Source organism: Oryctolagus cuniculus, chromosome Y (assembly GCF_051225735.1).
Source record: "Oryctolagus cuniculus isolate XC-2025 breed Fujian yellow rabbit chromosome Y, ASM5122573v1, whole genome shotgun sequence".
Taxonomy (NCBI): domain Eukaryota; kingdom Metazoa; phylum Chordata; class Mammalia; order Lagomorpha; family Leporidae; genus Oryctolagus; species Oryctolagus cuniculus.
The window spans coordinates 19,001,673-19,029,530 of NC_142889.1; the positions used below are offsets into that span (position 1 = coordinate 19,001,673).

The 27,858-nt window shown below is 35.9% G+C and overlaps 1 pseudogene; it reads right to left on the reverse strand.

Moving 5' to 3' along the window:
• Nucleotides 1–2,313: 2,313 nt before the first annotated feature.
• LOC149119325 (putative vomeronasal receptor-like protein 4) overlaps nt 2,314–27,858 on the reverse strand; it is a 62,624-nt pseudogene continuing 37,079 nt past the window's right edge.

Genomic DNA, 27,858 nt, shown 5'->3' on the forward strand with positions numbered 1-27,858 from the left:
TAAAATGTAACCACAAAAGCTGATATGTACCTACATGTACATTTAATGAAGACTGTTTAAGTTAACTTACAATTTAAACAAGAAATTCAGAAGGATTATTTTTGTAGATTAATGAGAAGGTTAATGAGGAAAAATGATGATAAAAGATGAAATCCTCATGTCCTGAATTGCACATCTCTTCCCTCTCTTATTCCCACTCTTATATATAACAGCGATCACTTTTCAGTTAAGTTTCAACACTTGAGAATAACTGTGTATTGATTACAGTATTCAACCAAAAGTATTAAGTAGAACAAACAAAAAATACTAAGAGGGAAAACGTATTAAGTTGTTCATCAACAGTCAGGGCTTTAGTTAATATATGCTAAACTTATCTTCTGTATATAAAGAGAATTGAAAATTAATCTTGATGTGAATGGAAGGGGGGAGAGAGAGGGAAAGGGGAGGGTTGCAGGTGGAAGAGAAATTATGGGGAGGGGGGAAGCCATTGTAATCCATAAGCTGTACTTTGGAAATTTATATTCATTAAATAAAAGTTAAAAAAAAACATCTTAAATACAAAAAAAGATGAAATCCTGAATTCAGAAAATAAGCCCACCAATATTAATTTAAAGCTAGAGCAAAACTAATTCTGAACTTGTATATAGGTACCATTCTTGACAAGGAGTGTAATATTTCATAGGTTTGTGAAGAATATGAAATCAGTTTTATAGTGTTAAAGTTATATTCTATCAATAATCACTACCCTGTAGTGCATTGGTGAGGAGGAGTGTGTTCCAAATAATAGGAAAAGGGGATTTCTCGTGAAATATTGTTGTCTAATTCAGAAAATCTATGTGAAATGCCATTCTCTATACTATTGATAATTGCACTTTTGGAGAAAAATGTTAGCAACCTAGATTGGAAAAAGGTAAAATATTCAATGCTATTACATTCATTTGTCTAATAAAATTGGAATAAAATTTTGGGGACTCCCAACGACAAGGAAAATGGTCCAGGGAAAATAGCAAATGAATAAGCAAATATTCCATTCATAGAAGATTCACCACAAATATGACAAATTAATTTGCATAGTTCATATTGGAGGGATCAAAAGGCATTAAAAATAACTAACTTCAAAATTTCCAAGATTATTTCTTACTTATATGAGAATCAATCTTTACATTATTTTTCATATGAGAAATAATGTACCAAAATGAAATTCCACATTACCTAAGCTTCAAACACATGGATTATATTTTTAACATGTAAGTCAATATAATGGGGATCAGGAATCACAAAAAATAGCATTAGCATGAAAATGACAAGAAACTATATGCATAAAAAGGCATGTTTGGAAAAAGAAAGTAAATAACTAAAAGTATAGTGAATCTACTTAATATAAAACATGTTGAACATTATACAGTTAGTGCAGTCAAATACAATGAAGTTAGATTCATACAATTTTTAATATAAATTTACATAGACAAAGGTTAGAATGAAAAGGAATTAAATAACCTAATTGTTTCTCTGAACTATGGAAACAAAATAAAAGACAATATTCTAATTATTTATATTGTATAAGTTTCAAAACTTGACCACAAGACAAAATCCATGAATTCACAAGTTGATTGTGTAAAAAGTGAAAATTTAATAAAAATGCTTAACTAATATTCACACTTTGTAACATCAAAGAGGAAAACAAGATTGACAGAAGTGAAAAAAGAGGATTACAGTCTACAAAGACAAGAGCAAAATTCCCATAGTTGTATAGTGTGAAAACAGAAATAAATATTGACAGATCACAGAGAAACTGTCATTATTGTAGAATTTGATAGTGATTTCATATGCCTTCAACAAAGAAAACTAAATTTAAACTACTTTCTGCAGTAAGAAGATCATTTCTTTACTTCTTAAAAGAAAAGAAGATCTTGGGATTAGGTACCAAAAGAAAATTCATAGGTGCACACACCAAAAAGAGAAAGAAGATTTCTTTCTGCATTAAGTTAAGAAAGTACAAAGGATAAAGCTTCAATTCATGAAGACCATTGAACTAAGAGAGGCACATGGTCTTTGGCGTGTCAAAGTAAAAAAAAAATTAGATGCAAGTAAAAAATACAAGTAAAAATCCACATGTATAGATTATACTTTAAAATCTTGAAATTTTAACTTTATTTTTTTAATTTTTTTTATTTTTAATTTTAATTTTTTTAATTTTTAAAATAATTAAAATTTCAAAATATTTAAAATATTACTATTTTAAAATATTTAATGGATGTTATGATTTGTTTTCAGATTTGTTTCATCAACTTGTTAAAATGGATGTCATAACAATCATGTTTGTAGAATACCAATTATTCTTTTATCAGCACTAATAAGCACAAAAGGACTGACAGTGACATAGACATTTCCCACAAGTCTCTGGACACCCAGGACAATTGTATCATATTTCCACAATATGGTTGAGAAGGATAACATTATAATATCCACACAGTACATGATCACGAAAGAAACTCACAACAGCAGGACAGTATTGGTGGCCCTTTTTGCTAGAGAGATTCTTGGTAAAATGCTCATGCTGTGAAGGTACTCAGATCTTCTCTGATGATGATTAGCTAGGAAAATCGCCATGTATGCATTGCAGAGAAGCATGATTCCTACAAAAAAGATATCCTGTGACAATGTGAGAATAAAAAATATTTCCATGAAGATAGAGTTCATTGAGGAAAGTGAGCAGTACTTACTGACATGGAGTAGATGGGTAATGTTTGAATGAGCTACAGTGTACATTATCATGCTACTCTTGGAGGACAAGTTCAAGGACCAAAAACAGAAGAAAGCATGGATAGCATAATTTGTGAGTTTTTGCTTAAGTCTTATGAAGGAGGTGCTGGGGCTGATGGAAATGACCTGAATGATCCTAAGGAGGCAGGTGGTACAGATGGAGAGACCCCTCATCAACCTGATCATATAGAACAAAGCCTTACATTTTACATTATTTGGAAAATTCAGTGACTTGAACATGTCTGCAGATAAAATATCCAGTGTAGAGAGTAGCAACACTATGCGGACAAAAGCCAGGTGACAGATGGTCACATCAGTAGGCTTAGGCCTATGAGTGTGGTAGATTGTGAAGATGTGGAAGAAAAGAAGGAAGGCATTGGCTAAGATTCCAATTCCAGCTTGGAAAAAAAAAACATATTTCTTAATAACATAATTGGAAATTTCATTGATCTTAACAGCATAGAAGAAACATGTTAGATACCTGAAAATCAAACAAAAAGGTGACCTATCATCAGTAGTTTTTCTGTCATGAAAATAATCAAAAATCATTTTTATTTTGCCCACTTACTTCTAACAAATCCAGTTTATTTTATATAAATTCTTGGTAGTAAAATTCTGAACTACCCTCTACAATAAATGAAGTTTTGTCCCAACATCCAACATCGATTTTCTGAACCCTTTGAATATCCCTCTATTTGTAGATTTCAAAAACTTTTGCAACAAAATAAATGTGTTTTTAATTTCGTTTTCCTGTAAACTTTTTGAAGCATTCTGTTTAAACACACACACACACACACACACACACACAGAGCAAACAAAATTTGTATTCAGCAAAGAATGGCTGAAGTAGAAAATTCCTCTACAACCATATCACCTGCATGAGTAATGTGTCAAAGGACACATTTTCCAGGTGATTAAGCACTTGTTGAAATTTCTTCAAAGGCTAATATACCAAACATATTTATGTATCAGAGCTGAAGAACTTATTGTTCCATAAACATACATCTGCACCCTCTGGACAATATAGATCCAGGAAAAGCCCCAGGATCATATTGACTAAAGGACTATTTCCATGTTTGAAGGATCATAATCAATTCTATTCCATTAATTAATGTTAGCATGGAGTAATATCTATGCAATTCTTATAGCTGTATATGTATATAATTGCATTGATCTACTCCTACTACTATTAGCAATTCAGTAAGAGACACAATAATTACATAAACAAGTAGATAAGTGTTTAAATATTTTATTCTTACTGCATAGCAATATTTGGATGATTCTCTCTAACTTGTATCCTTCATTCTGTAATTGCCCACCATTCCCTGAAACTGATTTGATCTCACAGATCTTCAGTTGCTCTTTTTAAAATGAAGCTCTTGGGTAACATGCAGCCAGAATGAGGGAAAATCATGGTTGATGTGGAAGGTCATTAACAGATGAAGTACAATCACTTACATAATTTATTTTGAAGAGTTGTCTAAATTCCCCAGATTAGGTGGTCTATACCATATGTAAGAATACAAAAATGATATTTATTGTATATTTACATTTTAAACTTAATTTAACATCATAAGTTTTTCTGTGAGTAATCTGACAGTCTCATCATTTCATGATCACTGAATTTATAATAAAATTCTACTGATGTGTGAGAAATGGAATAGAAGAAAGTTTGAGCATGGTCACCTATAATTCTGTCAGAGTGTAAAGAATAATTGGGTCCTTTATTGAACAAGGTAACTACTTAAAATCTGGATGTACAGCTCAGTTATCACTCTAAGAAGTGACAACCTGTGGATACTTGGTCTGAAGGTGAAGCCCATGAACAGTCTCAGGATACAGAAAGTGTGGACAACATTCATTTGCTTTATTCCGGCTTTCAACTTATATTCCAATGCACAAAGGTAATCCTGGATCACAGTGAGGATAATACCACAATTAAATGAACCAGAAATCAAAAGATTGATAAAATTTCTGGGCTTAGGTTAGACATTCACATAAAACAAAAGAACTGTAATGACAGACAGAAGCCACCTGCACAAACTCAAATGCTATTTTTAAATGCACAAACACACACACATAAAGTGTGTGTGTTTGTGTGTGTGTGTGTGTGTGTGTGAGAGAGAGAGAGAGAGAGAGAGAGAGTTATCTTCCACCACTGGTTCACCCCTCTAGATGCCCACAAATAAAGAAAATTTACATACCTTAAATAAATTTTTTAAAAATAAAATAATCTTTAAAGAAAAAGTATCAAATTATGTTTTCTTTTACTTGTTTATTTAATAAACTTGAATTCTACAGCATGTCCATAATCATTTATTATTCCAAGAGCTTTCTGGTTCATTCTTTGAAGTTTTCCAAATAGAAATGTGTGTCTTCTGGGAACATATTCTTATCTCTGTGCAGAAACTCCAGTAGCGATTACAGTGCTGTCTTGTGGTTCATGGTTTTCTGATGTTATTAGATAGTTTAGGATATCTTGGTTAAGATCTTGGATGAGGATGGATGAGTATAATACCTTCATTAGGAGGCTGGAGGGAGTCCTTATGTTGTTATTCCAGATTGCAAGTCATATCAAAAAATAAATGAGAAGAAACTCAGGACAGGAAATCCAAGGATAAGCCTGGTATGATGATGAGAGTGCACTGAGCAGTTATGGGGCAATGGGAGCTGTGAGATATAGGGATAAGTTATGTGTGCTGTTAATGGACTCTCTCCAGGACCTTTGCATACACTCCTCTAAGTTTGTTTCTCTTGACAATCAGGCTAGCGTCACATTTACCTGCTTTAGAAAATATTTATGTATGCCAACTGCCATGATTTTAGACCTCTCAGGTACAGTTTCTCATTCCTTAATTGGCATCATCTTTTTCTTTTTAGGGTGTTAACTTCATTTGTGAAGAATCAGATAGTCCTAACCTTCATTGGGTAAATGACCTGGTCCTGCCCTGTTAAAGTGGGAATCTTTATCCCCAAGCTGTGGGGAGACTGAAGCTCACAGTAACCTCTTCAATTCAGCCCATCTCCAGCCCCCAGATGCCTGAGCTGGAAGATCTAATGCTTCCCACGAGCATGTGTTTTGTCTTGTGAGCAGTGAACTCTCAAAACAGTGTGACAACAAGCCATATTTCTGTTTTTCATACAATTTTGTGTTTTGCCTGGAGTCAATAATTATGTTAGCATAATTTTCTGTGTACTTATCAGGTAACTGCACATACCACAGCTACTATGCTGTATGATACACACACTTTATGAGGTGTCTGTAAGTATTGCTAAAATTTTCTGAATCTAGGTGCTCACATGTTGAATAAAATATTAGCACACTAGGCAGCATAACATTTTATTGCTTTAAAATCCCAAAATTTTCATTATCAATTTGAATGCAACTTTAAGAACTTTATATCTATATCTTTATATAGAATTGTTACTCCATTACTGATTTTATCAAGTTAGCTACTACATCCTATATTCAAAATCAAACATCTTCTATAAATGAGAAATTTTCTCATTTTACCTTAGACTTTATTATTCCTACCTGAATAGCTAGCTAAGAAAACCCTACTTTATGACCATCCTAACACAGATACCATGAGTTTCTTTATCATTATATGATCTTGCTCTAAGTGCTGCAAGTTGTCCTAACTCAGGTTAACAGGATTTAAGCATTGGAAGGCCAGCAGAATTGTTATCAGTAGTGGATATATGTTTGTTTGCTTTTTATATTCTTGGATCTGTTAACTAACTTCCGTTTTTTTAAATTTTCCAAAATGTATCATACCACATTTTTGCATTTCAGCAAATATGCATGCATATGTTTGTCTTTTAATTATGGTACACCCTAAAATATTCATTATTGGTAAGGGGAATCAAAGCAGAAAATTACTTTGTCATGTCCATTAGATTTATTTTTTTAATTTTTTTCTTTTGTTTTATTATTTTTATCCCATATTATCAAAATTAATAAGCTCACCAATCTTTTCACTACAAATATACGATTGTTCTTTTGGGCCTTTACATTTTAACATGATAAATTCACTGAAAATTGTTTGACTTGTCCTAGCAACTTCCATCTTCATGGTCTATCAAATCATTTTAGGATGATATGCACTTTTACACATTTGATGAAATACCTTTTTCACATGTTTATTTTTTAGTCTCACCATTTGCCATTCACTTTAAAATGCCCATGCATTGGATTGAGACACTATTTCCACAGTTTCAAGATTATATGTGGGAATATGAGGGGAAGGAGGAAGAAGAGTTGGAGGGTGGGAGGGAGGAGAGGGTCATATTGCCATGTTCCTAAATCAGTATGTATGAAACACAGGAAACCTGTATATATTAAATAAAATTTCAAAAAGAAAAAAATATTATTGCAATAAACTGGGGCTGGAAATGTTGCATAGCAGGTAAAGCTGCCACCTGCAGTGCTAACATCCCATATAGGCACCAGCTCATGTCCCGGCTGCTGCACTTATGATTCAGCTCTTTGTTATGGCCTGGGAAAGCAGTAGATGTTGGCCCAAGTCCTTGATCCCCTGCACCTGTGTGGGAGACCTAGTGAAACCCCTGGCTCCTGGCTTCAGATAGGTGCTGCTGAGGAGTGAACTAGCAGATGGAAGGCCTGTCTCTTTATCACCTTCTTTCTCTGTGTAATTCAAATAAATAAATCTTTAAACAACAATAAAAAAGAAATAAACTGCTTATGATTCCCTTGTTAAATGACTGCAACATTTCTGTATTTTAAATTAATTTTGACTATTTAATTTATATCCATTATATCTTCTTGTGAACCCATTCTGCTCCTATAACATTCCCCACTGGTATACCCAGTAGTCAAAATATAATACACATAGAAAAATGAACATTTATCTATTGTATTTGAATTTATATCTACCACCTGACTAAATACTCAACCTAATTTATGTCAAATCTAGCACAAGAAATTTCAGGGTACATTATTTTGCTTTGTCTCTGGTAAGGCATCATCTGTCTAAATTCTAGAAAATGCCTGAGCAAATTTCATGTTCATACTATTTGAGAACAATCTAATGCCACTTCCATCACTCTTATTAGTGTCTTTTATAGCCTTTATGTATTATCATGAAGCTTTAACATTTCATGAAGGGCATTAGGCTATTTACTTGTTTGGTCTTTGAATTCATGGAGCTCACTTTTTTTGGAATGTTGAAGCAACCCAGCATAACAAGAATAAATATCATTTGGTCCAGATGGATGATCTTTCCGATACATTTTGGAGTTGATTAGCTAGTATCTTGTTGAAGCGTTTTGCATCTATGTTCAGTCTTGTTTTATTTTTTTCAAGTTTAATTATTTTTTTCATCCTACTAATTTGGGGTTTGGGTTTTTTTCTAGGTTTTGTGATGCATTGTTAGACCTTTCTAACTTCTTGATGTACATGCTAATTGCTGTAACATTTCCTTTTAACATTCCTTATGCTGGATCCCATAAATTTGGATATATTGTGTTGTTATCTTAATTTGTTCCTCAGATATTATTATTTCCATTTTTCATCCACTGTTCAAAATGGACATTTGTTCAATCTCCTTGTGTTTGTAAACTCCACAGTTGTAGGGTGAACCTGTACTATAGGTGTCAATTAGGTTCCTTTGTTCTGTTAGGAGATTAGTCATATTTCTTCATTTAATTTTGAATATTTCATATGTGCATTGACAAAAGGTAGTTGTTAAAGTCCCCCATTATTATTTTTAAGACTTACTTATTTATTTGAAAGGCAGCATTACAGAGAGGCAGAGGGAGAGAGAGAGAGAGAGAGAGAGAGAGAGAGAGAGAGAGAGAGAGAGACAGTCATCCATCCAATGGTTCAGTCCCCAGATGGCTGCAACAGCAGGAGCTATACTGATCCAAAGTCAGAAACCGGGAGTCTCTTCCAGGTCTCCCATATATATATGGCAGTGACCAAAACTTACAGAATCAAATTACTTCTCAGTAATTAACCAGATAACCAAGCCAACAAAGTAACTGGAGACCTTTGAAGGAGAACAGATCAACACATATGAGATGTTTAGAATGTAGTCACTGGGCATACAGACACAGGAGAAAACCCTGAGATGTGGTAATATTGGTTCCAGAAACATAAGGAGGACAATGGCTATAGGTAAATGGCATTGAGGCATCTGATAAAGACAATTGCCTCAAGCATTGGCATAAAGATATCTAAAGTCTTGCATGATATGGAAGCTCAGGAAATAAAGTCACTCCATGGTAGGCTCAAAACCATTCTGAACAAGGAATGTAGATAACTGATAGAAGATCAAGACTACATGCAGAGAGGCTGGAGCACACAAAGATCATCATTGAATGCAGAGTGGAGACAAGCAAAGAAAGTTCTGCTATAGACACAGGGGTGGAAACTCATATGACTGGCACATGGTGTAGGCACAAGCGATGGTAGGAACTTTTGAGAGCTGATATAGATGATAGATTTTAAAAATAACACAATAGCAGCTCTTTCTCCTGAGCATACCTGTGTTGCTTGTCAGTGTGCCTTCTGCTTTAAATAAGTCTTGCCTCTATTCATTTTCCTTAAATCTCTTCCTTGAGTCCTTCTGGATAGGGGTCAGTACAAAACCTAAGAGACCGTAGATTTTGAAATAGATGATGAATGGTGACTAATATTCTGATAAGGTAAATCCCAAGGAACAATAAACCATGCAGTTATCTGAGCCTTTCAGGAAGGAAGGAAGACCACATGCTGCTGAAAAGAAGAGGGTGAAGGGTCTCGGGAGGATGGGGTGACAGGTGGGGTTAGTGTTGAGGTCTGGGAAGGTGCTGAAGGTCGTGTAGAGCTTGCAGGCCCTACGAATGCTTCAGACTTTTACTCTCAAGTAAAGAAGGCACTGAAGGAATTTGACCTCACTTCAATTTCACAGAGATGTCTCTAGTTGCCTGCTCTGGGTTTCAGGAGGGAGGCAGCTGTGTCCAACCATAACCTGAAGGATTAGTCCAGATGAGAGGTGCAGGGGCTTGAGAGCAATTGTGGAAAGGGAGAGGAACTCCTGCGTGTCCACCATGATGCATCCTTTCCTCAGACTTCCATCAGTAGCCCCAACTCACTGCAGTATTGACATCTCTGATGTCCTCCTCCTTTCCTGTCCAAAACCTTCTTCATGTGTTATTTCCTATCCTCTTCATACAAGCACTTGCTGCCTAAATCCAACACCTCATCTGTGAAACCTTCTAAGAGGCAGTCGTAGCTTGTGCCTGACCCAGCTTCTCTAAGGAAGCTTCTAACTTATGCTTGGGGAGAACATACAAACCAAATCCAGACTTTTCTAGGGCTCTAAAAATAAAAAAAATTAAATTAAAATAGGACAACAGACAACTCGAGTCACAGTGAAACAGAACTGTAGGTTTAGGACATCAAAATTGATTATGATGGTAACTATGACAGTACAATAGTTTCCATGTTGTCACAATTTATGTTGCCATAAAAAGTGTTTTATGACTTTACGATGATGTTTATGTTTTTGCTAATCATACATCACACTTTATGGCATATACTTGATTAAGAATTCACAATGGATTTTAGGACATCACACTTATGACATAGCAATTGTTTATGACATCCAAACAGTGGTTTATGACATCACAATTATTACAAAACAATAGCATATTTATGATATCATGATCGTGGTTTTAAGAATAAGATATTGGTTTGTGATATCACAATCAACTTTTTTTTAGCATTTCTACTGGAAAGGACATTATAATGATGGATTTATACATCACAATAAATTTGGACATCACAATGTTTTTAGGACCTTAGAGTTGATTGCCCATCTCTTTGGTGATTTAAAACATCACAATTGCATATGAAAACACTGTTGGTTTATGATATCACCATTGATTTTGACATAAAAATTCTTCATTACAGCATGATGGCTTATAGCATCATAATTGATTATGCCATCAAAAAGTTCATTTTATTATGTCACAGTGGTTTTATCTCTTCAAAATCGATTATGATTTCATACCATCAGATTATGATGTAACAATAGTGGTTTATCATATCCAAATTTATAAATCAGAAACATTAGTATGAAATTATGATTACAAAGTAACAGTGATTATTTATAACACCACAATATTTATATGATGTCACATTTGATTTTGACAGCCCAATTATTTTTAAATTTTTACAGTGTTTGATGTATGGATATAAAATTGTTTAGGACAGTAGAATGTTTTTTATGGCATCACAATTGAATTTTATATCCTACTGAAGTTTATAACATCACAATTGATTATGAGAAGAAATTGGTTGATTCACAAAACTGCCATGGTGGACTTACGGTGTAATGATATTAGTTTATGATATCACAATTTATTTTGACATGACAACCATGACTTATGACATTACAATTTCATTCATTACATCACAAAAATTGGAATTTAACCTCCCAATGGTAGGGTTACTGTATGACAATGTGAGGTTTATGACCTCACATTGATTTCCTGACATTATAACTGATTTCTCACACAATTGTTTTATGACATTAGAATTTCGGATTTGTGACATCACAATTGTTGCTTATATATCACAATTCTATGGCATCAGAACAGATTATGGCATCCCAATGATTTTTAGAACATCATAATTGATTATTACATAATATTGGTGGCTTATGGCATCAAAAAGATGACATTGCAATGGTATTATGACATCACACTAAATGTCAACATCATATTGTATTTATGAAATCACAATGGCAATTTTATGACTTCAAAGGTTTATTACAGTACAATGTATTTATGACATCACAGTTATGGCAGTAAAGTATTAGTTTATGAAATCACCTTATATTTTGATGTCATCATTGTTTACGACATGATATTCTGTTTTATGACTTTACAATTGCCTATATCACAATGGTAGTTCTTAAATTTGAGAATTTATTTGTGCTTGTAGTATGATAAAAATGTGTTTAATATCTGTCCCCAATTTCTGGTGTGAATATATTAAGGGTTCAAACAAATTACATCCTAATACTGTGACTTTCATTTACTGAGAAGACAGAATATGCCTTTCTGTTTATGGATCCAATGAATTTTATATTCAATTATTTACTTTTGTTGAGAACTTCGATATTTGATAGTATTACTCTGTGTATCTAATATTAGCTCTTTCTTTCCTCCTATAAATTTTAATTTTCATGGTTATATAATCTGAATTTTTGTCATGAGTTCTTTCTTGTGATACACAAATAGCTTTCTGAATGTACATATTCCAAGGTCCACCAGGGTGACAGCTATTATGAAAAGAGCTATAAATATTTATAGCAAATATGCTGTGAAGTTCAAATGACTGTTGTGCATCAATAAGAAGATGTTCACAAGAATTTATTAATGAATTTGGGCTTATTTCACGTGTAATGATTATTATTCCAAGCAATAAGATGCTTCTCTGTATTGTATGTATTGAAGAAGTTTTCTCTGCCTAATAGTCCTTACCAGGAAGGTAGAAAGAATAGGTGCAGCTACAGATAATTTGGAATGAGCACCAGTCCGTGGTAGTAACAAGAGGGAAATAATGGGCATTTCCATGATTTTAAACGTTGTCACATTCCATTTTTGACACTTGTTTACACAATGACATTTTATGTTTTTTTGAAAGATTTATTTTTTACTTGAGAGTCAGAATTACTCAGAGAGAGGAGAGGTAGAGGTAGAGGTAGAGAGAGAGAGAGAGAGAGGGCTTCCATCCATTGGTTCACTCCCCAGTTGTCTGCAGTGAGTGGAACTGCACCGATCCAAAGCCAGGAGCCAGGAGATTCTTCCGGGTCTCACACACAGGTACAGGGGCCCAAGGACTTGGGCCATTTCTACTGCTATCTCAGGCCATAGCAGAGAGCTGGATCAGAAGTGGAGCAGCCGGGACTAAAACCAGCACCCATATGGGATGCCGGCATTTCAGGCCAGGGCATTAACCCACTGTGCCATAGCACCGGCCCCTTATGTTTTAATCCAAGGAAATCACGGGGAAATAGTTTATGATGCTGACAGTGTATGACATAATCATGAATCTCTTCAACAACCCAAGTCTTATTTTTGTTGAGGGGAAACCAGTCCTGGTCTTCATGACCTATTTTATTTTTGCCTGTGTAATTCAATAGCCAAACTTGGAAAGATCTCCTGCACTGTATGGTGCACTGTTTCCTATTAGGTACTCCACTTAAAATAAGGAAAACTATGTAACATATCATTAAAAATCAACTTTTTAATTCAAATGAGACCAAGTTGAGGAGGTTGACATAATTCAAGTCTACAAAAAAGATGAGACATTATAAAAATTTCAGTCAGGCTTTTTTTGCTGTTTAGAAAATGTGTTCTTGATGCTAATTTTTCAACGTAAAGTTAGATACCAAAATATTATACTTGAATTGTAAAGAAATCATCACAAATAATCTGGAAACTAAAGGCATTGGATATAATTACACAAAATAAAATCTTAAAATTCAGTGCATCTGTTTTTGGAAAAAATAAAGGTAGGCAATAAATAGTAGCCATTGTTTAATAAAGTGGAATAAAACACACTTTAATGAAATAACTGATGGCACCTGAGCTTTTCAGGAACCCTGGGTGTGTGTATATCTTCACTAAGTGGAAAGGGATGTCAGGGATGATGTCATCATTCGTTATGTATTTCTACTTCTAATACATATTCAGCATAGTTTTAAAAATGTCTCAGGCATGGATTGTATGTGGTTGAAAAATAGGTAGTCTTTCCTTCTTGATTCCCCATAATAAAAAGATATATTCATGGTTCATATTCATATGTACAAGCATTAAGTATTCCAATACTGCTTGTTCTTAATTTGTTTGATGAATCTCTGCTTCTCTTTAATGTCACTTGAAAGATTTCAAAAGTGTCTTTTACTTCCTTGGTTAAGTTTATTCCAAGGTATTTGATTGTTTTTGTAGCTATTGTGAATGGGATTGATCTTAGCAGTTCTTTCTCAGCCATGGCATTGCCTGTGTATACAAAGGCTGTTGATTTTTGTGCATTGATTTTATATCCTGCTACTTTGCCAAACTCTTCTATGAGTTCCAATAGTCTCTTAGTAGAGTTCTCTGGAACCCTTAAATAAAGAATCATATCATCTGCAATGAGGGATGGTTTGACTTCTTCCTTCCCAATTTGTATCCCTTTAATTTCTTTTTCTTGCCTAATGGCTCTGGCTAAAACTTCCATACTATATTGAATAACAGTGGTGAGAGTGGGTATCCCTGTCTGGTACCAGATCTCAGTGGAAATGCTTCCAACTTTTCCCCATTCAATAGGATGCTGGCCATGGGTTTTTCATAAATTGCTTTGATTGTGTTAAGGAATGTTCCTTCTATACCCAATTTACTTAGAGTTTTCATCATGAAAGGGTGTTGTATTTTATCAAATGCTTTCTCTGCATCTATTGAGATAAACATATTTTTTTCTTCTGCAGTTTGCTAATGTGGTGTATCATGTTGATTGATTTGCAAACATTGAACTATCCTTGCATACCAGGGATAAATCCCACTTGGTCTGGCTGGATGATCTTTCTGATGTGTTGTTGCTTTCTACTGGCCAGAATTTTATTGAGGATTTTTGCATCTATGTTCATCAGGGATATTGGTCTGTATACTTCTGGTATTAGAATTTGCCCCTATACACAGTGACTGATACAATTAGGTAAACCATGTAAATCCTTCTAGATTAAGAAATCATTTTGGCCATCTGCACAGCTCTTTTCCATGACAGGTTTTTCCTGTGACTAGAATGATATCAATGTCAAATTACTTTAATTGTCTCATTGAAAGATTAAAGGGAGGCTGGTGCCATGGCTCAATAGGGTAATCCTCTGCCTGTGGCACCAATACTCTGGATTCTAGTCCTGGTCGGAGTACTGGATTCTGTCCTGGTTGCTCCTCTTCCAGTCCAGCTCTCTTCTGTGGTCCAGGAAGGCAGTGGAGGATTGCCCAAGTCCTTGGGCCCTGCACCCACATGGGAGACCAGGAGGAAGCACCCGGCTCCTGGTTTCAGGTAAGCGCAGCGCTCCAGGCGCAATGCGCTAGCCATAGTGGGGGTGAACCAATGGAAAGGAAGATCTTTCTCTTTGTCTCTCTCTCACTGTCTAACTCTGCCTGACCCTCCCAAAAAGATTAAAGAGAGATTTTGATATTTTGAATTCAGTTACCCCTAGAATCATTGAGGTTAATAGCACACAAAGTTTCTGACCTTGAGTATGTTCCTAATTTAATGAGGCAAACCCAGTAGGCAAAGCACAAATATTCCAGTCATTGTTCTCCTCTTAAAGCAAAGTATTTAAATTTCCCATGTTTAGAATCTCAACTATACATTTGCCTCCACTAAATTTGAAACATACTCAAGGTCAGAAACTCTGTGTGCTATTAATCTCAATGATTCTTGGGATAACTGAATTCAAAATATCAAAATCTCTCTGTCCTTAATGTGTTGTCCAATGTGAATTAATGCTATAACTAGTACTCAAACAGTGTGTTGTCCATCACATTAGGTTATATATGAAATTTCCAATAATTATCTCATGTCAGCACATAAAATGTCTCAGAAATTGAAGCTTTTGGGATTTTGTGCTTAGGAATATGCAATCCAGAATGTTGAAGCATTTACATTGAACTATTTCATTTATGTCCAGAATTACCAAACGTGTTCCCTCTTTCAGTAGCAAAGGCCTTAGTCCCTAAATTTCTTCCCAGAAGCTTGAATCACAACTCTAGATTGAGTCTTTCATACTCATTCCTGGTCTCCATGTCTGGGTTCCTGAATCCAAGCATTTGTTCTTAGATTCAAATTGTTTCCTGGGATCTGGGTACATCCCTTCAATCCCCAGTCCTATTATCCAGGAATGACTCTACAACTTAAATTCATGATTTTGTCCCTGGGAGCATCCTCTAGATAGACAAGGCCCACATTTATAACTTGGATGTGACTCCACATCCTCAGCTTCCACTTTGAGGCTTAGTACACTGTCTCCTGCACTAAAGTTCCTACATGCAGAATAGCCCTTGGCATTCACAGACTTCCATCATGCATTTCATGCACTGCAGTCTGGAGTGACAGAACTACAGCGGTTTTGCACCCTGTGTTAACTCTTACAGGCAGATGATGGGGAAGGTGGACTGATCCTCTGTGCACCAAATGGGTTCAGCTGGGTAAGGGAAAAGGGTGCTTTCTCTGTGCTTATATTTGGTGCTTCTTCCTTTCTCCTTGGAATTACTCTCACGCACAAGTTCAAAGTTACATATCAGCTCAAATTGCAGTCAAACTTGCTGTCCCATGGAGAAACAGTCTCCCAAGAGAACTGTCAATGCCCTGGCACCAGTGGCCCAGTTGAACAGATTAATATAGAATAAATCTCTCCAGGTGCAGCTGTGGGAACATCAGAAAAAGTTATGAAATGGGACTCAGCATGGGGATCTGATATGTGACTGAGCTGAGAAAAAAAAACAGTACATGTGGAGGTGGATTGGATGAGCCAGAAGGAACAGAAGGCCTTTTCAGAGAAATGAAGTTGAACTCATTTCCTCCTACCCACAGGGAAAATCCCACCAATGCTACAGCACTTGCCATATGAACTGCTCACATTGTTTATGGCATCACATGAATGGTTTATGATATATGTTTAGAATATGACGACAAAATGGTGGATGATATCACAATGGTTTAGGACTTCATAATGGGTGCTTTATAACAACACAAATATTGTTGTTAACATGCCATGGGTTGATTTATGATGTCACCATATTTTATGACATTAAGATGATTATTTTAAAATATCACAATGGTGAATAATATCACAATGTTTTGTGGTACCACAATGGTTAGCTTATGATATCTCTGTCTGGTTTATGAAATCCCAACTGTGAATGGCATCGTGATGTTTTATGACATCAGAAGTTTTAATTTATTACACATGGTTTGTGACATCATGATGTGAGTGACATCACTGTAGTTCACAACATCACAATGCTTTTTCTAGTGCAGCACAATTCTGAATGTTTATGATACCACGATATTTGGTATATGGCATCAAGGAATTGAATGACATCACAGTGTTTTGATTATGTCTCAGTGGTGAATGACACAAACTATTGTTTAGCTTTATCATCTCAATGTTTGTTTCATAACATCACATTGGTGAATGAACAATTTTAAATTCATGATGGTTTATGACATCAGAATGTGATTGACCTAATTTCACTCCATCAAATGGTTGGTTTATGATATCACAGAGTTGAAAGGGATCACAAATCTTCATGACATTGTAGTGTTTGTTTTATGACCTCACAATGGTACAAAATATTACAAATGTTTATGATATAACTGTTTTAGAGATTAAAATGGTAAGTTTATGGCATTACAGTGCTAAATTATATCAAACTTTATTATTACACCACAATGGTTTAAGACAACAAAATAATTCATTTATGATATCACAGTAGACTAACCACAAATATTTATGGTATCACAACATTCAGCCTAGGACATATCAAGTGATGGGAATGTACATAAAAATTATGAATGACATCATAATATTCCATGACAACACAATGATTGCCATATGGCATGTCAATGATTGACATCACAAAATTTATCACATCATGCAATTATAATAACTCACTAGTTTAGTGTGTCAATATGCTTTTTATGAATTCACAATTGATTGTATCAGTGATAAGTATATTAAAACAAAATGGAAGCTGGCACCACGGCTCACTAGGCTAATCTTCCACCTTGCAGTGCCAGCACACCGGGTTCTAGTCCTGGTCAGGATGCTGGATTCTGTCCTGGTTGCCCCTCTTCCAGGCAAGCTCTTTGCCGTGGCTAGGGAGTGCAGTGGAGCATGGTCCAAGTACTTGAGCCTTGCACCCACATGGGAGACCAGGAGAAGCACCTGGCTCCTGGCTACGGATCAGCTCGGTGTGCTGGCCACAGTGCGCCGGTCGCAGTGGCAGTTGGAGTGTGAACCAATGGCAAATGAAGACCTTTCTCTCAGTCTCTCTCTCTCACTGTCCACTCTGCCTGTCAAAAAAAAATTAAAATTAAAAAAATGGAGGTATACAACATCCCAATTGATTGATGCATTGCAATTGTAGCTTTAGAATTCACAATTATTTCTATGAAATTTCAATGTTTAGTTTATGACATCAAGATGGACTTACATTACAATAAGTTTATGATATCACAGTGAATTTTATGACACATTTGATTATGATGTTACAACCTTTTTGATGCCACAATTGATTAAAACATCATAAATGCAGTTTGTGACATCACAATTGTCTGGTTGTGATATCACAGTGCCTTCATAGCACCTCAATAGTTGTTTATAACATCAAAATGTGTTATGATATTACAATTTTTTATGACAATCCAACTGGTTATGACTCAGCAATGCTAAGTTTATTACAACACAATTAGCTTTTTGATATCACACTTGAATAGGCATCACAGTGGCTTTTGTTGCATCATAATTGTAGATAACATCACAACACTCACTTTACAATATAAAAGTTGTACTTTAATGCATCACAATTCAATACAACAGTATTTCAGTGATAATATCACAAGAGTTTTTACACGATCATAATTCCTAAATGGTTTTTATGACTTCACAATTATAATGTAACAATCATAGCATCATGATATCACAGTGGTGGGTTATCACATGCCAACTGATTATTATATAAAAAGCAATTTTATTTCATAACAAATGATTGTTTCATCACTACGTTAGCTCTATGATATCACTGTGATATTTTGATTTTACTGTAAATTTTGACATGGCAAATATTTTTCATGAAATCACAATGCCATTCTCATGACATTACAAATATTTCTAGCAACATAATGATGTTTGTCTTCACAGTGGATTATGACATAACAATTGTAAGTTTATGACTATATTTTTATTTAATCATAATTGATAATGACATCATAATGCAATATACAACATAATTTTATGATATCATAATTGGTTCTGACATTTCTAAGATATTTTATGGTATTATAATGGCTTACAATATCACAAATGTGGTTTATGACACCAAATTGTGGCTTATGACATCAAAGTGGTTATAACATCACATTTATTTTGATTATATCACAATGGTAGTTGTATGGAATAACTATTAGTTTCTAACATTACAATTATATTTATGGCATCAGAATTGATTAGAGCAACAATGTTAGTTTTATGATTTCAAGACTCAAGTTTTTATGACTTCACAGTTTATTATAAAATCACATTTTTAGCATTACAACATCACAATATTTTATGACATTGCAGCAGATTTTCACATCCCTGCTTTTGATGACATCAGAATGCTGTTCAGAGCATTGTGATAGAATATGACATTGCAAATGAGGCTTATAATATCACAATTGTGGTTCATGGCATCACAACAGTGACTCAGGACATCCTAATTATAATATCACCAGGGTAGTTTTTGACATCACGTTGATTATGATTTCATAGTTTTGGATTAAGACACCATAATTGATTATGATATTGCAATAGTATATTTATGCTTTCACAAAAATTTTATCACATTGAAATCCATTACAACACCACAATGGTTCATTAAGACATCACAATGTTAGGTTTTATGACCAAAATTTATGGTGAACTCACAATGTAATATATTATGCAATTAGAGCTTATGATTTGACAATTGACTTTGATATCATGGGTCACTTTATAGCATCACAATTATGGCCTAATGATGGTACTTTTATAACATCATAATTTATTATGACTGTTCAATTATTGGTTTGTAACAACACAATTGAATGTTAATACATCTCATCAGTTGTTTATAACATTGTAGCTTTATTACATAATGATTATGTTGTCACACTATATTTCATGGCAACAAAACCACGTATAATCACAAAGTTAGTTTGTGACATCACAATTGATTACAACATATCATAATTATTTTATAATATCAAAACTGTTTATATCAACAATACATTTTAGGGTACCATAGGTTTGGGTAAATTAAATTGCTTTTGATTATGATAGCACAATTGTGGGTTTGATATCACAATTATAATGTCACAATGGCAAATTTCTGATATCACATCATACTTGTGTCATCACGATTATTTTATAACATCATAATTGATTATGAAATCATGCTACTTGCATTATAACTTCACAATGGTAGTTTGATGGCAATCTAATGTTAGTTTATCACATCACAATGATTTTATGACATCAAAATGGATCATGACATTACAAAGAAGATCTATCATATCTAATTATGACAAGTGTTCTATGACATAAAAATTGATTATGTAAAACATTGGTAGGCTTTTCTTTACATGAAGGTGGATTATCACATTGAAATTGATTATGAAAATAATGGTTGCTTTATGAGATCACAATGGTCTGCTTTATAATCACAATGTTGATCTATAATATCAAAATGCTTTTGTGACATTAAAATTGATAGACTCACAAAGGTGGTTTATGACATTACAAATGCTTATGACAAAACAATGGTTTAGACATCACAATGGTAGTTTGATGGCATACCGATGCTGGTTAGTTCACAGCGGTTTTTAGACTTGTACATGTCATTACAATGATTATGACATCACAATAGTGCTGTATGTTAAAATTCATTAAGAATAAATATTGGTTGACCTGTGACATCACAATGAACTTTATAACATCACAATTGACATCAAGTGCTTTTTTTTTAATCTTTTATTTAATGAATATAAATTTCCAAAGTACGACTCATGGGTTACAATGGCTTCCCCCACCCATACCGTCCCTCCCACCCACAACCCTCCCCTTTCCCACTCCCTCTCCCCTTCCATTCACATCAAGATTCATTTTCGATTATCTTAATATACAGAAGATCAGCTTAGTATACCTTAAGTAAGGATTTCAACAGTTTGCTCCCACACAGAAACATAAAGTGAAAAATAATAGATGATTTTTTTAAATGATGATGAAATCAGATCAGACCTATTGTCATGTTTAATCCCAGTGAGAGTCAAGTTGGGAATTGAAAATTTCTTTTTTCTTTTTTTTTTTTAAAGAAGATCAGTTTAGTGTACATTAAGTAAAGATTTCAATCGTTTGCACCCCCATAGAAACACAAAGTGAAATATATGGTTTGAGTACTCGTTATAGCATTAACCCTCAGTGTACAGCACATTAAGGACAGAGATCCTACATGAGGAGTAAGTGCACAGTGACTCCTGTTGTTGACTTTACAAATTGACACTCCTGTCTATGGCATCAGTAATCTCCCTATGCACCAGTCATGAGATTCCAAGGCTATGGAAGCCCCTTGAGTTCTCCGACTCTTATCTTGTTTAGACAAGGTCATAGTCAAAGTGGAGGTTCTCTCCTCCCCTCAGAGAAAGGAACCTCCCTCTTTGAAGACCTGTTCTTTCCACTGGGATCTCACTCACAGAGATCTTTTTGCCAGAGTGTCTTGGCTTTCCATGCCTGAAATACTCTCATGGGCTTTTCAGCCAGATCCGATTGCCTTTAGGGCTGATTCTGAGGCCAGAGTGCTATTTAGGACATCTGCCATTCTATGAGTCTGCTGAGTATCTCACTTCCCATGTTGGATCACTCTCCCCTTTTTTTATTCTATCGGTTAGTGTTAGCAGATACTAGACTTGTTTATATGCTCCCTTTGACTCTTAGTTCTTTCATTATGATCAATTGTGAACTGAAATTGATCACTTGGAATTGTGAGATGGCATTGGCACATGCCACCTTGATGGGATTGAATTGGAATCCCCTGATATGTTTCCAACTCTACCAATTGGGGCAAGTCAGCCCAAGCATGCCCCAATTTATACATCTCTTCCCTCTCTTATTCCCACTCTTATGTTTAACAGGGATCACATTTCAGTTAATTTTCAACACTTAAGAATAACTGTGTATTAATTACAGAATTAAACCAGTCATATTAAGTAGAACAGACAAAAAAATACTATGAGGGATAATGTATTAAGTTGTCCATTAACAGTCAGGGCTATGCTGATCAAGTCACCATTTCTCATAGTGTCCATTTCACTTCAGGAGGTTTCCTTTTTGGTGTTTAGTCAGTTGTCACCGATCAGGGAGAACATATGGTATTTGTCCCTTTGGGACTGGCTTACTTCACTCAGCATGATGTGTTCCAGATTCCTCCATTTTGTTGCAAATGACTGGATTTCGTTGTTTCTTACTGCGGTATAGTATTCTAAAGAATACATATCCCATAATTTTTTTAATCCAGTCTACCATTGATGGGCATTTAGGTTGGTTCCAGGTCTTGGCTATTGTGAATTGTGCTGCAATAAACATTAGGGTGCAGACCGCTTTTTTGTTTATCAATTTAAACTCCTTTGGGTAAATTCCAAGGAGTGGGATGGCTGGGTCGAATGGTAGGGTTATCTTCAGGTTTCTGAGGAATCTCCAGACTGATTTCCATAGTGGCTTGACCAGTTTGCATTCCCACCAACAGTGGGTTAGTGTCCCTTTTTCCCCACATCCTCGCCAGCATCTATTGTTGGTAGATTTTTGTACGTGAGCCATTCTAACCGGGGTGAGGTGAAACCTCATTGTGGTTTTGATTTGCATTTCCCTGATTGCTAGTGATCTTGAACATTTTTTCATGTGCTTGTTGGCCATTTGGATTTCCTCTTTTGAAAAATGTCTATTGAAGTCCTTGGCCCATCTCTTAAGTGGGTTGTTGGTTTTGTTTTTGTGGAGTTTCTTGATCTCTTTGTAGATTCTGGTTATTAACCCTTTATCTGTTGCATAGTTTGCAAATATTTTTTCCCATTCTGTCAGTTGTCTCTTCACTATCCTGACTGTTTCTTTTGCAGTACAGAAACTTCTCAATTTGATGCAATCCCAATAGTTGATTTTGGCTTTGACTGCCTGTGCCTCCCGGGTCTTTTCCAGAAATTCTTTACCTGTGCCAATATCTTGAAGGGTTTCTCCAATGTTCTCTAATAACTTAATGGTGTCAGGACGTAGATTTAGGTCTTTAATCCACGTTGAGTGGATTTTTGTGTAAGGTGTAAGGTAGGGGTCTTGCTTCATGCTTCTGCACATGGAAATCCAGTTTTCCCAGCACCATTTATTGAATAGACTGTCCTTGCTCCAGGGATTGGTTTTGGATCCTTGATCAAATATAAGTTGGCTGTAGATGTTTGGGTTGATTTCTGGTGTTTCAATTCTGTTCCATTGGTCTATCCATCTGTTTCTGTACCAGTACCATGCTGTTTTGATTACAACTGCCCTGTAGTATGTCCTGAAGTCTGGTATTGTGATGCCTCCAGCTTTGTTTTTGTTGTACAAGATTGCTTTAGCTATTCGAGGTCTCTTGTGCCTCCATATGAATTTCAGCATCATTTTTTCCCGATCTGTGAAGAATGTCTTTGGTATCTTGATTGGTATTGCATTGAATCTATAAATTCCTTTTGGGAGAATGGACATTTTGATGATGTTGATTCTTCCAATCCAGGAGCATGGAAGATTTTTCCATTTCTTGGTATCCTCTTCTATTTCTTTCTTTAAGGTTTTGTAATTTTCATCGTAGAGATCTTTAACGTCCTTGGTTAAGTTTATTGCAAGGTATTTGATTGTTTTTGTAGCTATTGTGAATGGGATTGATCTTAGCAGTTCTTTCTCTGTCATGGCATTGCTTGTGTATACAAAGGCTGTTGATTTTTGTGCATTGATTTTATATCCTGCCACTTTGCCAAACTCCTCTATGAGTTCCAATAGTCTTAGTAGAGTTCTTTGGATCCTCTAGGTACAGAATCATATCGTCTGCAAAGAGGGATAGTTTGACTTCTTCCTTCTTGATTTGTATTCCTTTGATTTCTTTTTCTTGTCTGATGGCTCTGGCTAAAACTTCCAGAACTATGTTAAATAGCAGTGGTGAGAGTGGACATCCCTGCCTGGTGCCAGATTTCAGTGGAAATGCTTCCAACTTTTCCCCCATTAAATAGGATGCTGGCTGTGGGTTTTTTATAAATTGCTTTGATTATATTGAGGAATGTTCCTTCTATACCCAATTTGCTTAGAGTTTTCATCATGAAAGGGTGTTGAATTTTATCAAATGCTTTCTCTGCATCAATTGAGATATTATGGTTTTTCTTCTGCAGTCTGTTAATGTGGTGAATCACATTGATTGATTTGCGAATGTTGAACCATCCCTGCATACCAGGGATGAATTCCACTTGGTCTGGATGGATGATTTTCCTGATGTGTTGTTGTATTCTATTGGCCAGAATTTTGTTGAGGATTTTTGTGTCTATGTTCATCAGGGATATTGGTCTGTAATTTTCTTTCAGTGCTGCATCTTTCTCTGGCTTAGGGATTAAGGTGATGTTGGCTTCATAGAAAGAATTTGGTAGGATTCCCTCTTTTTCGATTGTTCTGAATAGTTTGAGAAGAAATGGGATTAGTTCTTCTTTAAATGTCTGGTAGAATTCAGCAGTGAATCCATCTGGTCCTGGGCTTTTCTTTGTTGGGAGGGCCTTTATTCCTGTTTCAATTTCTGTCTCAGTTATGGGTCTATTTAGGTTTTCTATGTCTTCATGGTTCAATTTTGGTAGATTGCATGTGTCCAGGAATCTATCCATTTCTGATAGGTTTTCCTGTTTGCTGGCATACAGGTCCTTGTAGTAATTTCTGATGATTCTTTTTATTTCTGTGGTGTCTGTTGTTACGTTTCCTTTTTCATCTCTGATTTTATTGATTTGGGTCTTTTCTCTTCTTTTTTTAGTTAGTTGGGCCAATGGGGTGTCAATTTTGTTTATTTTTTCAAAAAACCAGCTTCTCGTTGAGCTGATTTTTTGTAATGTTTTTTTGGATTCAACCCTGTTGATTTCTTCTCTGGTTTTAATTATTTCTCTTCTCCTACTAGATTTGGGTTTGGTTTGCTGCAGTTTTTCTAGGTCCTTGAGATGCACTGAAAGCTCATTTATTTGGTACCTTTCCAATTTCTTTTTTTTTTTTAATTTTATTTTATTTTTTTTTTTTATTTTTTGACAGGCAGAGTGGACAGTGAGAGAGAGAAACAGAGAGAAAGGTCTTCCTTTGCCGTTGGTTCACCCTCCAATGGCCGCCGTGGCCGGCGCGCTGCGGCCGGCGCACCGCGCTGATCCGATGGCAGGAGCCAGGAGCCAGGTGCTTTTCCTGGTCTCCCATGGGGTGCAGGGCCCAAGCACTTGGACCATCCTCCACTGCACTCCCTGGCCACAGCAGAGAGCTGGCCTGGAACAGGGGCAACCGGGACAGAATCCGGCGCCCCGACCGGGACTACAACCCAGTGTGCCGGCGCCGCTAGGCGGAGGATTAGCCTAGTGAGCCGCGGCGCCGGCCATCTTTCCAATTTCTTGATATAGGCACCTATTGCTATAAATTTGCCTCTCAATACTGCTTTTGCTGTATCCCATAAGTTTTGATATGTTGTGTTGTTGTCTTCATTTACTTCCAGAAAGTTTTTGATTTCTCTTTTGATTTCTTTTATGACCCAGTGTTCATTCAGGAGCATGTTGTTCATTCTCCATGTGTTTGCATACTTTCTGGGGTTTCCTGAGTTGCTAATTTCCAGCTTCATCCCGCTGTGGTCTGAGAAGCTGCATGGTATGATTCTAATTCTTTTAAATTTGCTGAGACTTGCTTTATGGCCTAGTATGTGATTAATCCTAGAGAAGAACGTGAAGTCTGTAGATGTAGGGTTGAAAGTTCTGTAGATATCTGTTAGATCCATTTGGGCAATAGTGTCAATTAAATCTGCTGTTTCCTTGTTGATCTTCTGTCCGGATGATCTGTCTATTTCTGAGAGTGGAGTATTGAAGTCCCGCAGTACTATTGTATTGGAATCTAAATCTCCCTTTAAGTCCCTTAACATATCTTTTAAATAGACCGGTGCCCTGTAATTAGGTGCATATACATTTATAATAGTTACATCTTCCTGTTGAATTGAACCCTTAATCATTATATAGTGTCCCTCTTTGTCTCTCTTAACAGTTTTTGTATTAAAGTTTATTTTGTCTGATATTAATATGGCTACACCTGCTTTTTTTTGTTTCTGTTGGCATGGAATATCTTTTTCCAACCTTTCCCTTTCAGTCTGCATGCCTCTTTGTTAGAGAGATGTGTTTCTTGTAGGCAACAAATAGTTGGGTTGTGTTCTGTGAGCCAGTCAGCCAAACGGTGTCTTTTAACTGAAGAATTCAGACCATTAATGTTCAATGTGACTTTTGACACATAGTGACTTTGCCCTGCCATTTTCCCAGAAATATTTTCTAGTATATGCTTTGAGCTTCCCATGCTCTTTTACTGGTAGGTATTCTTCCTTTCCCTTCTTTCATATTGATGGCCGTATTTCTGTGTTTCTGAGTGTAGCACATCTTTAAGTATCTTTTGCAGGGCCGGACGAGTGGCCACAAAGTCTTTCAAATTCTGTTTGCTATGAAAAGTCTTTATTTCACCTTCATTCACAAATGAGAGCTTGGCAGGATATAATATTCTGGGCTGGCAATTTTTCTCTCTTAGCACCTGTGCTATGTCTCGCCATTCCCTCCTAGCTTGTAGGGTTTCTGATGAGAAGTCAGCTGTGAGTCTGATTGGAGATCCTCTGAGAGTAATCTGACGTTTCTCTCTTGCACATTTTAGGATCTTTTCTTTATGTTTCACTGTGGTAAGTTTAATTACCACGTGTCGTGGTGAGGGTCTCTTTTGGTCATGTTTATTGGGGGTTCTATGAGCTTCCTGTACTAGGATATCTCTGTCCTTCTCCAAACCTGGAAAGTTCTCTGCTAGTATCTCACTAAAAAGGCCTTCCAATCCTTTCTCTCTCTCCATGCCTTCAGGAACTCCTAGAGCTCGAATGTTGGTTTTTTTAATAGTATCCTGTAGATTCCCAACAATATTTTTTAGATTTCTAATTTCCTCTTCTTTTCTTTGGTTTGACTGTATGTTTTCCTGTGCTCTATCTTCTAAGTCCGATATTCTCTCTTCTGCTTCACCCATTCTGTTTTTAAGGCTTTCTAATGTGTTTGTCATTTATTGAGCTCTTCATTTCATTTTGATTTCTCTTCACTATAACACTTTCCTGTTCTACTAGTTTCTGAGTTTCATTTTGACTCTTCCTTAAAATTTCATTTTCACGAGAGAGATTTTCAATCTTGTCCATTAAGGATTTCAGTAGTTCAAGGATTTGCTTTTGAAAACTTTTAAATGTTCTTATCATAAATTTTTTGAAATCCGTATCTTGCATTTCTTCTATCTCATCATCTTCATACTCTTGGCTTGGGGTGTTTTGCTTATTTGGAGGCATCATAGTGTCATCGTTGATCTTGCTTCCTCTATTTCTGTGTTTGTTACTCGGCGTAGTTAATTCTTCTTGCGTCACTGTGCGTTTTTTTTTTCTTTTTTTTTTTTTTTATTTATACTGTGTCCGTGTTAAGTGGACTGCCTGCTGTTGGAGGAGCCTTGGAGGCTTGAGATGGGTGCGGCCTGAGAGCTCTGCCTGGTTCTTCCTGGTTAAGGGTGTGCAAAGGTGACACCCTCAGGTTATGCGTGGTAAATCTCTCTCTTTTTATTTATTTATTTATTTTATTTATTCAGGGGGTAAGTAACACCGCAGGGCACGGCTGTGCAGAATTGATGGTATTTAGCTTCCAGTCTTTGGCTCCTCTGGACTCCCACTGGGTTGCCTAGGCTACTGAATTGTAGTGACTCAGTTCCTTAGCTCTCCCCCATTGATATGTAAATCCAGAGAGGAGGCCTGCTCTTTGTCTCTTGGGAATTCTTCAAGCTTTGCAGCCTTGTAACCTTTGCAAGGTTAAGGGGAAGAGAAACCCCAAAGCTTTTTTTTTTCCTTCTTTCCTGTAGTGAGTTTGCTGCACTTTCCGGCCCCCCTCTATATTCTGACCCCCGTTTCCCCACCAATGTCTCGGGTTATTGAGCTCACCTCCCCTTCCAGCGCCAATGTGTGGACTCAGAGCCCTGAGCATCCCAAGTCTCCCCGCTGTTGTCTGTGTGGCAT